Source organism: Bos grunniens, chromosome 21 (assembly GCF_055505025.1).
Source record: "Bos grunniens cultivar Pamir isolate PY7600 chromosome 21, Bosgru_T2T1.0, whole genome shotgun sequence".
In the NCBI taxonomy this organism is placed as follows: domain Eukaryota; kingdom Metazoa; phylum Chordata; class Mammalia; order Artiodactyla; family Bovidae; genus Bos; species Bos grunniens.
Window position 1 is genome coordinate 24,206,987 of NC_141185.1, and position 12,319 is coordinate 24,219,305.

At 40.2% G+C, this 12,319-nt stretch overlaps 1 long non-coding RNA gene across 3 annotated transcripts in view; it reads right to left on the reverse strand.

Moving 5' to 3' along the window:
• The window catches only part of LOC147349240 (uncharacterized), a 352,149-nt gene that overhangs the window by 124,568 nt on the left and 215,262 nt on the right, over positions 1-12,319 (reverse strand). Inside the window, exons 6-7 of one of the 3 annotated variants that reach the window (XR_015149725.1) lie at positions 6,553-6,636; positions 4,028-4,165 (exon numbers count right to left, since the gene is read on the reverse strand). The exons of the other annotated variants lie outside the window; for them this stretch is intronic. This is a non-coding gene — a long non-coding RNA (uncharacterized LOC147349240). Of the gene's footprint in view, positions 1-4,027; positions 4,166-6,552; positions 6,637-12,319 lie in introns of those variants that run through there. 3 annotated transcript variants of the gene reach the window in all.

A 12,319-nucleotide genomic window follows, 5' to 3' on the forward strand; every position in this document is an offset into this window, starting at 1 on the left:
TTTGTTTGTAGTGATGCTTTCTAAGGCCCACTTGACTTCACATTCCAGGATGTCTGGCTCTAGGTGAGTGATTACACCATCGTGATTATCTCGGTCATGAAGATCTTTTTTGTATAGTTCTTCTATGTATGCTTGTCACCTCTTCTTAATATTTTCTGCTTCTGTTAGGTCCATACAATTTCTGTCCTTTATCGAGTCCATCTTTGTATGAAACATCCCCTTGGTATCTCTAATTTTCTTGAAGAGATCTCTAGTCTTTCCCATTCTTTTGTTTTCCTCTATTTCTTTGCATTGATTGCTGAGGAAGGCTTTCTTATCTCTCCTTGCTATTCTTTGGAACTCTGCATTCAGATGCTTATATCTTTCCTTTTCTCCTTTGCTTTTCACTTCTCTTCTTTTCACAGCTATTTGTAAGGCCTCCTCAGACAGCCATTTTGCTTTTTTGCATTTCTTTTCAACAGGGATGGTCTTGATCCCTGTCTCCTGTACAATGTCAACTAACCTCCGTCAATAGTTCATCGGGCACTCTATCTATCAGATTGAGTCCCTTAAATCTATTTCTCACTTCCACTGTATAATCATAAGGGATTTGATTTAGGTCATACCTGAATGGTCTAGTGGTTTTCCCTACTTTCTTCAATTTCAGTCTGAATTTGGCAATAAGGTTTTCATAATCTGAGCCACAGTCAGCTCCCAGTCTTGTTTTTGCTGACTGTATAGAGCTTCTCCATCTTTGGCTGCAAAGAATATAATCAATCTAATTTTGGTGTTGACCATCTGGTGATGTCCATGTGTAGAGTCTTCTCTTGTGTTGTTGGAAGAGGGTGTTTGCTATGACCAGTGTGTTCTCTTGGCAAAACTCTATTAGCCTTTGCCCTGCTTCATTCCATATTCCAGTGAAGACGTATTCCAATGAATACATCTGACAGAATGTGGTCCACTGGAGAAGGGAATGGCAAACCACTTCAGTATTCTTGCCTTGAGAACCCCATGAACAGTGTGAAAAGGCAAAATGATAGGCTACTGAAAGAGGAACTCCCCAGGTCAGTAGGTGCCCAATATGCTACTGGAGATCAGTGGAGAAATAACTCCAGAAAGAATGAAGGGATGGAGCCAAAGCAAAAACAATACCTAGTTGTGGACGTGACTGGTGATAGAAGCAAGGTCTGATACTGTAAAGAGCAATATTGCATAGGAACCTGGATTGTTAGGTCCATGAATTAAGGCAAATTGGAAGTGGTCAAACAAGAGATGGCAAGAGTGAATGTCGACATTCTAGGAATCAGCAAACTAAAATGGACTGAATGGGTGAATTTAACTCAGGTGACCATTATATCTACTACTGTGGGCAGGAATCCCTCAGAAGAAATGGAGTAGCCATCATGGTCCACAAAAGAGTCCGAAATGCAGTACTTGGATGCAATCTCAAAAAGGACAGAATGATCTCTGTTCATTTCCAAGGCAAACCATTCAATATCATGGTAATCCAAGCCTATGCCCCAACCAGTAACGCTGAAGAAGCTGAAGTTGAACAGTTCTATGAAGACCTACAAGACCTTTTAGAACTAACACCCAAAAAAGACGTCCTTTTCATTATAGGGGACTGGAATGCAAAAGTAGGAAATCAAGAAACACCTGGGGTAACAGGCAAATTTGGCTTTGGAATACAGAATGAAGCAGGGCAAAGGGGCAGGAGAGGGTGGGACAATTGAGAGAGTAGCATTGAAATCAGAGAAGGCAATGGCACCCTACTCCAGTACTCTTGCCTAGAAAATCCCATGGACGGAGGAGCCTGGTAGGCTGAAGTCCATGGGGTTGCTAAGAGTCAGATACGACTGAGCGACTTCACTTTCACTTTTCACTTTCATGCATTGGAGAAGGAAATGGCAACCCACTCCAGTGTTCTTGCCTGGAGAATCCCAGGGACGGGGGAGCCCAGTGGGCTGCTGTCTATGGGGTCGCACAGAGTCGGACACGACTAAAGTGACTTAGCAGCAGCAGCAGCATTGAAATACATACATTACCATATGTAAAATAGATAGCTAATGGGAAGTTGCTGTATAACACAGGGAGCTCTACTTGGTGCTCTGTGACGACCTAGAGGGGTGGGATGTGGTGGGAGGTGGAACAGAGGTTCAGGAGAGAAAGAACATATTCATACCTATGGCTGATTCATGTTGATGTATGGCAGAAACCAATACAACATTGTAAAGCAATTATCTTCCAATTAAATTAAAAAGAAAAAAAAGGCAGCTATGCTGATTTGCAGTCTTCAATGGCTATGTTATCCACCAGGCAGACAAATTCTTAAAGAGATACACAGGGGTTCATTGTGGGAGGAAGAGGAAGAAATCCCTCAAGGCAGAAATGGAGCATTTGACTTCCTGTTTAGTTAAGACACTTATCTGTAAAGCCCTGAGAACTGAACCGAGATTCAGTTCAATTCAGTTCAGTCACTCAGTCATGTCCAACTCTTTGTGACTCCATGGACTGTAGCACACCAGGCTTCCATCACCAACTCCCGGAGCTTACTCAAACTCATGTCCATTCAGTTGGTGATGCCATCCAACCATCTCATCGTCTGTTGCTTTTGCTTTACTGTCTTACACTTTTTTGGTGTTGTTTAGTTGCTAAGTCATGTCTGACTCATTACTCTTTAGTTAAGAGCTTATTTAAAGAAAAAGAAAATTAACTGAATAATTCAAGAGAAGAGCTGTGTCTGTCAACATTCTTCAAATGCAGACCACTGCTATTGTTTTCCTATGCCCAGCTGAATCTAAGAATCCCACCTATAATTTGGGAGTTTGGGCTTGACATATACACAGTACTATATTTAAAATATTAATAGATAACCAACAAGAACTTACTGTATAGCACAGGGAACTCTGTTCAATATTCTGTAATAATCTAAATGGGAAAAGAATTTGAAAAAGAATAGATATATGTACATTATTTGAATCAGTGTGCTGTACACCTGAAACTTATACAACATTGTAAATCAAATATACTCTAATATAAAACAAAAAAATTTAAAAGAATCCCACCTGTGTGGGATTCAATGTGTCTGTTCTTCAATCCAAGATGTATTGTGGGAATAAATGAACTTACCAAGCAGGCCTTGGGAACTGGAACTTAGATAAAGTTATGAGCCCTGGGGCTATCCTTAGTCCTGTTCTTGTCTTTTGTTCTGTCTTTTTGCCTATTCTCACATTAAAGGCTCTATCCCTTAATTTCTCCACTGGAAAAAAATATATATATATATTATGTAATTCTCTCCCCTGGCTAACTTACAGAGATGTTGCAAGATTATTAGAGCTATTATTCAAGAAAGCTTTTGAGCTCTTGATAAAAATGCGCTAGATAAATTCAATATTACAGTTATTATTTTCATTATTCACATCTATCCTTTGGCGAAGGTCTACATATAACATGTTATTATTGTCTCCTTAGGTTAATAGCAGCTTTGTCCTTTTTCCCCTCACTCTTAACATCCAATGCAGTAATGATAGTATGTTTATGTATTTCCAACATTTTCCCTTCCAATTACCATTAGGCTATTTCAGGCCTATATTTTATTCACTAGATGACATACAACAATATTAGTATAACACAGAACTGGCAAATACATTAATCCACTAATGAAAATAAAATTATACTATTTATTTTCTTAATCTCTGATCCATTAGGTAATTTTTGACAGTAGTATGTTGATCATAGACACCTAAAAATATGAATTTTTTCTCTTTTGGAGCAGTTTCTCAAATAATCATTCTTCTGGAATTTGGTTCAGATCATCTAGATTTTCTTATTTTACATGAAACAATAGAACACTCAAATTTTTTAACACTAAAACTTTAGTAAATAGATTAAATTTTTATTAAGTATGAAAAGTCCACTAACACTTCCACTGGAAGGAATTAAATCAGTTCTAGTTGCCAGAGAGAAATGAAGGTACATTGATATCAAGTATCAAATTTCAGTTCCCAGAGGGCTAATTCCTCAGAGATGATCAATGAACCACACTCACCAGAATCTCCAGGGAACTAGTTAAGAGGCAGACACCTTAGACCTTGGGCTTCCCAGATGGTATTAGTGGCAAAGAACCCGCCTGCCAATGCAGGAGACACAATAAATGTGGGTTCAATCTCTGGGTCAGGAAGATCCCCTGGAGAAGGAAATGGCAACATTATTGCCTGGAAAATCCCCATGGACAGAGGAACCTGGCGGGCAACAGTCCATGTGGTCACAAAGAGTCAGACATGACTGAAGTGACTTAGCATGCACAGCAGCACCTCAGCCCTAGCCTAGACCCATTGAGTTCAAAACCATGTTGGGGTTTGGCTGGCCCGATTTAAAAATTTTAAATACAAGTACAAAATATACAAATGAAAGTGCCCTAACTGGGGCTCGGGAGTCCATGGTGTGTCTTAGGCACACCAAAGTTTGAAAGCCACTGGCCAAGGAGATACAGATTAGAATTCACAATGAAATATCACTATACACCCTCTAAAGTAGCTAAAATTAAAAAGGACTGACAACACTAAATGCTGCTGAGGATGCAGAGCAACTGGAATCTTCACATACTGGTTATGAGAGTATAAAATGGTCCAAAAGGCCTTTCTAAAAAGGCCTGACAGTGTCTTATAAAACTAAACATAAAAAAAAAAAAATACACCTACCCTACCACTTGGCAATTCCACTCAAGTATTAAGCCAAGAGAAATGAAAATTTTCTGTTCACATGAAGACTTGTACAAGAATGTTTACAGCAACTTTACTCATAATAGCCCAAACTGAAAATAGCCCAGGTATTTGTCAATAGCAGAAGGGGGACAAACCAACCATCATGTATTTATTCAATGGCAATAGAATCTGGCCATCAAAGGGAATGAGGCACTGATACAGGCAACAACATGATGAACCTCAAAAACATACTCAGAGAAAGAAGTCTTATATACAAGTGTATACACTGCATGATTTCATTAATTTGAAGTTCCAGAACAAGAGCTGCTCTATGGTGAAAAAAACTGAAACAGTGCTTTCCTCTGTCAGAAAGGAGGTGGGGGTTAAATGACAAGGGGTATGAGAGAACTTTCTGGTGCGATGGTAATGTTCTGCTTCTTGCTAAGCATTTGAGTTACTAAGATGAAAGCTTGTCAAAGTTTGTTGAATAGTATACTTAAGAGTTGCACATTTTATTTATTGTAAATTTCACCTAAAAGAAAAAATGCAATGCAATATTCAATTCTACTTTATGATGTATTATGCTGAAATATTAAACAGTATACTGATGTTTTAAACTACTTTGAAATGCATCCCCAAATTTTAGGTGAATAGAAGGTTGGACACACACACGATAAAACATCACAGTAAAATGTTAATGGTAAGACCTAGACGGTGGCTATATGAAAGTCTGGACTTCTTTTACCTTCTTTAACGTTTGGTATTTTTCAAAATTAAATACTGGATGAAAAAAAATCACTGACCTAAGGGAAACACAGTTTTCTGACTGGGGCCTAATTTTGAAGAGGTTTCTTCTGTCTCCATCTTCAGGTGCTGCTGCTGCTGCTGCTGCTAAGTCGCTTCAGTTGTGTCCGACTCTGTGCGACCCCATAGACGGCAGCCCACCAGGCTCCCCTGTCCCTGGGATTCTCCAGGCAAGAACACTAGAGTGGGTTGCCATTTCCTTCTCCAATGCATGAAAGTGAAAAGTGAAAGTGAAGTCACTCAGTCGTGTCTGACTCTTCGCAACCCCATGGGCTGCAGCCTACCAGGCTCCTCCATCCCTGGGATTTTCCAGGCAAGAGTACTGGAGTGGGGTTCCATTGCCTTCTCTGCTGTCTTCAGGTACCTCTCACCAATACCACCAAGGAGGAAGGAGTCATTCTGATTGCCCTCAGCACCTCAAGAACAGGGATGCTCAGACTTACCCTCAATGGAAAGAATTGTCCTTGCCACAGTTCTCCTTTCACCCTCTCCTGAACACCAACTTTGAGTCTCCTTTTCCTCATTGCTGTAAACTTTCTGCACTTCATTTTGTTTTCTACTGAGAAACACGTTTTTTCTGCTTGTGGGTTTTTCAAACACTTAAAACTTCACCTTTAGCATGGTGACCAGCCTTCATTTAACACACATCTGAATGGTGCTTGCTTTGGAGAGACAACTAATAGCTCATACTGCAACAGCTCTTAACTCTTGGGTTCTCAGCATCACACTCTTTCATAACTCTCTCAGGGAATGATTTTGGTGAACCAGCCTCTGTACTAGGCACACTCTGCTGAACACAGGAGATGAGAGCTTGCTTTTTAAGTTCTGTTTGTGATTTTGGACTTCCCTAATAGCTCAGTAGGTAAAGAATCTGCCTGCAATGCAGGAGACATAGTTTGATCCCTGAGTTGGGAAGATCTCCTGGAGAAGGGCATGGCAACCCACTTCAGTATTCTTACCAGGAAAATCCTATGGATAGAGGAGCCTGTGGGCTAAGGTCCATGGGGTAGCAAAGACTTGGGCACAACTGAAGTGATTGAGCATACATGCAATTTGCCTTACTTACCCGGTTTCTCTCCTTCAGATCAGGCATAATTAGCAGGCAACTGGCAGGAAGATACTAACAATTATCAGACTGCCATATTCGATTCTGTAATAGACATATTACGGTGATCCATTAAGTAAAAAGGGTTCCTGAAATCCTGTAAGAATCACTTCTTCCTGTATGGAAACAGTTAGGTCTGTTGTTTACTTGAGGTCCTAATCTATCATGGTGGGCTAAAAGATTATTCTAGTGGGTGGGACTGCTGAAGGTCAAGTTCATGCTTTTAAATCTTTGGAAGATATATCACTGGTTTAAGACAGGTTAGTACAGAAAAAAGGGTAGTCTTATTTGAAAGCTTTCTCATTTTATACTTATATTTGCAAGATTCACACTTTGACTTTTCAACAAATTACAAAAGTAATTTACTACTTAATGTAGGACATTTGGAAAACACAGAAAAGCATAGAATGAAAATAACAAAATTCACCTATCATTCCACCTCTGGAGACAAATGCTATTGCCTTTTCAATATATGTTGTTTTTGTTTGCTGTGTTTCAGTTACCTCTATCTGACACCCACTTTTACACATAAGAATTATTAACTATTTGCTTTTATTTTATATATTTCTATGTGATATTATTATATTACTTATGTTATGTTCCTATTCCAGGAAGTGTTCAAGGCAACTTAAGTCTCTAACTACATTCATGATGTTTTTATTTAATATTATTTTTCATAGATAATAAAACTAATCAGCTCTGTAAAATATTCAAATAATTAAAAATATACTTAGTGGGAAAAGCATAGTTCTTACTGTCCCACTCTACAGCAATATCATCATTAGTAGATTGACATATCTTTTCAATTATCCCTTTCTGCTTATTAAAGTAGACAGATATAATTTTTATAAAAAATTAGACTATGCTATACATATTGCTCTATAATTCATTTATTAGTAGACATTAAGATTATTGGGCTTCCCTGGCAGCTCAGTCAGTAAAGAATCTGCCTGAAATGCATGAGACCTGGGTTCAATCCCTAGGTTAGAAAGATCCCCTGGAGAAGGAAATGGCAAACCCATCTTGCCTGGAAAATTCCATGGACAGGGGAGACTGGCAGGCTTCAGTCCATGGATTGCAAGAGTCAGACACGACTGAACAACTAAACCCACCAGATTATTTTTTAATTCCTGGCTATTATATTTAATTATGCAATGGTTATATTTCAACAGAATTAAGTTGCATAGAAGTTAGTCTGAGTAGGGTATCTGTGTAACAATCAATCTCAACATCTCAGCTATTTAAGTCAAAATAACTCATTGCCTGTTCACATCATAACCTCACACAGGTTGGTGATGGGCTCTGTTCATTCAGGGCTTCAACCTCCTTCATCTTATGACTCCTCTCTTTTGTTGGTGCTTGCCCTCCTCTGCATTCTGCCTATGGCTGGGGAAATCAAGAGACTATCAAAAAGATCACACATCCCCTTACAATCACCTAAGCCTGGAGGTGACCTACATCACTTTCATTCATATTCCACTGGACTAACTAGCCACATGGCTCTATCTACATGCAGTCCAGGCACATACCAGGAGAGAAAAAGAGCACAGGCATTGGCTGCCCCTAATAGCTCTCATGACATGTTTACTAAACTTACATGTGCATGATTGTATGCTAAGTCACTTCAGTCATGTCTGACTCTTTGCAACCCTATGGTCTGTAGCCCACCAGACTTCTCTGTTCAAGGGATTCTCCAGGCAAGAATACTGGAGTGGATTGCCATTCCCTCCTCCAGGGCATCTTCCCAACCCCAAAATCAATCCCAAAACTCTATGTCTCTTGCATCGGCAGGCGAGTCCTTTACCACTAGCGCCACCATGGAAGTCCTACTAAACTTGAAAGTGTGAAAGTGTTAGTCACTCAGTCCAAGCCCATGGACAGTAGCCCATCAGGCTCCTCTGTCCATGGAATTCTCCAGTCAAGAATACTGGAGTGGATTGCCATGCCCTTTCCAGGGGGTGTAGATCCAGAGATCTAACCCCACTTTCTGGCATTGCAGGCAGACCTACCATCTGCGCCACCAGGGAAGCCTATAAACTTACACCATAGGATAAATTCATAAACATGGAATTGCTGAGTTAAAGGTTCAGTTCAGTTCAGTCGCTCAGTTGTATCCGACTCTCTGTGACCCCATGAACCGCAGCACGCCAGACCTCCCTGTCCATCACCAACTCCTGGAGTTCATCTAAACTCATGTCCATCGAATTGGTGATGGCATCCAACCATCTCATCCTCTGTCGTCCCCTTCTCCTCCTGCCCTCAACCTTTCCCAGCATCAGGGTCTTTTCAAATGAGTCAGCTCGCCGCACCAGGTGGCCAAAGTATTGGAGTTTCAGCTTCAACATCAGTCCTTCCAATGAACACTCAGGACTGATCTCCTTTAGGGGGACTGGTTGGATCTCCTTGCAGTCCAAGGGACTCTCAAGTGTCTTCTCCAACACTACAGTTCAAAAGCATCAATTCTTCAGCGCTCAGCTTTCTATATAGTCCAACTCTCACATCCACACATGACTACTGGAAAAAACATAGCCTTGACTAGATGGACCTTTGTCAGCCAAGTAATGTCTCTGCTTTTTAATATGCTGTCTACGTTGGTCATAACTTTCCTTCCAAGGAGTAAGCCTCTTTTAATTTCATGGCTGCAATCACCATCTGCAGTGATTTTGGAGCCCCCCCAAAATAAAGTTTGACACTGTTTCCACTATTTCCCCATCTATTTTTCATGAAGTGATGGGATCAGATGCCATGATCTTCGTTTTCTGAATGTTGAGCCTTAAGCCAACTTTTTCACTCTCCTCTTTCACTTTCTCAAGAAGCTCTTTAGTTCTTCTTCACTTTCTGCCATAAAGGTGGTGTCATCTGCATATCTGAGGTTATTGATATTTCTCCTGGCAATCTTGATTCCAGCTTGTGCTTCTTCCAGCCCAGCACTTCTCATGATGTACTCTGCATATAAATTAAATAAACAGGGTGACAATATACAACCCTAACATACTCCTTTTCCTATTTGGAACCAGTCTGTTGTTCCATGTCCAGTTCTAACTGTTGCTTCCTGACCTGCATACAGATTTCTCAAGAGGCAGAACAGGTAGACTAGTATTCCCATCTCTTTCAGAATTTTCCACAGTTTATTGTGATCCACACAGTCAAAGGCTTTGGCATAGTCAATAGAGCAGAAATAGATGTTTTTCTGGAACTCTCTTGTTTTTTAAATGATCCAGCAGATGTTGGCAATTTGATGTTCACTTTGCTGGAGTGGCCATGAAGAGATACCCCATGTCCAAGGTAAGAGAAACCCAAATATGATGGTAGGCGCTGAGAGAGGGCATCAGACGGCAGACAGACTGAAACCACAATCACAGACAGCTAGCCAATCTGATCACATGGACCACAGCCTTGTCTAACTCAATGAAACTAAGCCATGCCATGTGGGGCCACCCAAGATGGACGAGTCATGGTGGAGAGGTCTGACAGAATGTCACTCCACTGGAGAAGGGAATGGCAAACCACTTCAGTATTCTTGCCTTGAGAAACCCATGAGCAGTATGAAAAGGCAAAAATATAGGACACTGAAAGATGAACTCCCCAGGTTGGTAGGTGCCCAATATGCTACTGGAGATCAGTGGAGAAGTAACTCTAGAAAGAATGAAGGGATGGAGCCAAAGCAAAAACAACACCCAGTTGTGGATGTGACTGGTGATAGAAGCTAGGTCCAATGCTGTAAAGAGCAATATTGCATAGGAACCTGGATTGTTAGGTCCATGAATTAAGGCAAATTGGAAGTGCTCATACAGGAGATGGCAAGAGTGAACGTCGACATTCTAGGAATCAGCAAACTAAAACGGACTGGAATGGGTGAATTTAACTCAGATGACCATTATATCTACTACTGTGGGCAGGAATCCCTTAGAAGAAATGGAGTAGCCATCATAGTCCACAAAAGAGTCTGAAATGCAGCGCTTGGGTACAATCTCAAAAACAATAGAATGATCTCTGTTTGTTTCCAAGGCAAACCATTCAATATCACGGTAATCCAAGTCTATGCCCCGACCAGTAACACTGAAGAAGATGAACGGTTCTATGAAGACCTACAAGACCTTCTAGAACACCCAAAAAAGATGTTCTTTTCATAATAGGGGACTGGAAAGCAAAAATAGGAAGTCAAGAAATACCTGAAGTAACAGGTAAATTTGGCCTTAGAGTACGGAATGAAGCAGGGCAAAGGATAATAGAGTTTTACCAAGAGAACGCGCTGGTCATAGCAAACACCCTCTTCCAACAATACAACAGAAGACTCTACACATGGACATCACCAGATGGCCAACATGGAAATCAGATTGATTATATTCTTTGCAGCCAAAGATGGGGAAGCTCTATACAGTCAGCAAAAACAAGACCAGGAGCTGACTGTGGCTCAGATCATGAACCCCTTATTGCCAAATTCAGACTTAAATTTTAGAAAGTGGGGAAAACCACTAGACCATTCAGGTATGACCTTAAACAAATCCCTTATGATTACACAGTGGAAGTGACAAGTAGATTTAAGGGACTGTATCTGATAGACAGAGTACCTGATGAACTATGGACAGAGGTTTGTGACATTGTATAGGAGACATGGATCAAGACCATTCCCAAGAAAAAGAAATGCAAAAAAGCAAAATGGCTGTCTGAGGAGGCCTTACAAATAGCTGTGAAAAGAAGAGAAGTGAAAAGCAAAGGAGAAAAGGAAAGATATAAGTATCTGAATGCAGAGTTCCAAAGAATAGCAAGGAGAGATAAGAAAGCCTTCCTTAGTGATCAATGCAAAGAAATAGAGGAAAACAACAGAATGGGAAAGACTAGAGATCTTTTCAAGAAAATTAGAGATACCAAGGGAACATTCCATACAAAGATGGGCTCGATAAAGGACAGAAATGGTAGGGACCTAACAGAAGCAGAAGATATTAAGAAGAGGTGACAAGAATATACAGAAGAACTATACAAAAAAGATCTTCACGACCAAGATAATCGCGATGGTGTTTATCATGACCAAGATATCACAATGGTGTTTATTAGGTTGATCACTCACCTACAGCCAGACATCCTGGAATGAGAAGTCAAGTGGGCCTTAGAAAACATCTAAGAAAACTACGAACAAAGCTAGTGGAGGTGATGGAATTCTAGTTGCGCTATTTCAAATCCTGAAAGATGATGCTGTGAAAGTGCTGCACTCAATATGCCAGCAAATTTGGAAAACTCAGCAATGGCCACAGGACTGGAAAAGTTCAGTTTTCATTCCAACCCGAAAAAAAGGCAATGCCAAAGAATTCTCAAACTACCGCACAATTGCACTCATCTCACACGTTAGTAAAGTAATGCTCAAAATTCTCCAAGCCAGGCTTCAGCAATATGTGAACTGTGAACTTCCAGATGTTCAAGCTGGTTTTAGAAAAGGCAGAGTCAAAGGTTATGAACACTTTGATACCAAACTATTATCTATGAAAACTGAACCAACTTATACTCTACCAATAGTGATGTTAAGACTGTCTCATACTGCACATTTTAATCAACACAAAGCATTTTCATTTCTTTATGAATTTGTCAATTTAAAGATGAAAAGTACTATCTTGGAGTTTTCCTTTGCATATACTATTTATCAGACAGGGCATGTATCTTTTCATAGGTTTTAAGTCATTTACATTTCTTTTGCTAAATTTGTATTTCTATCCTTTGGCATTTTTCAATTGGG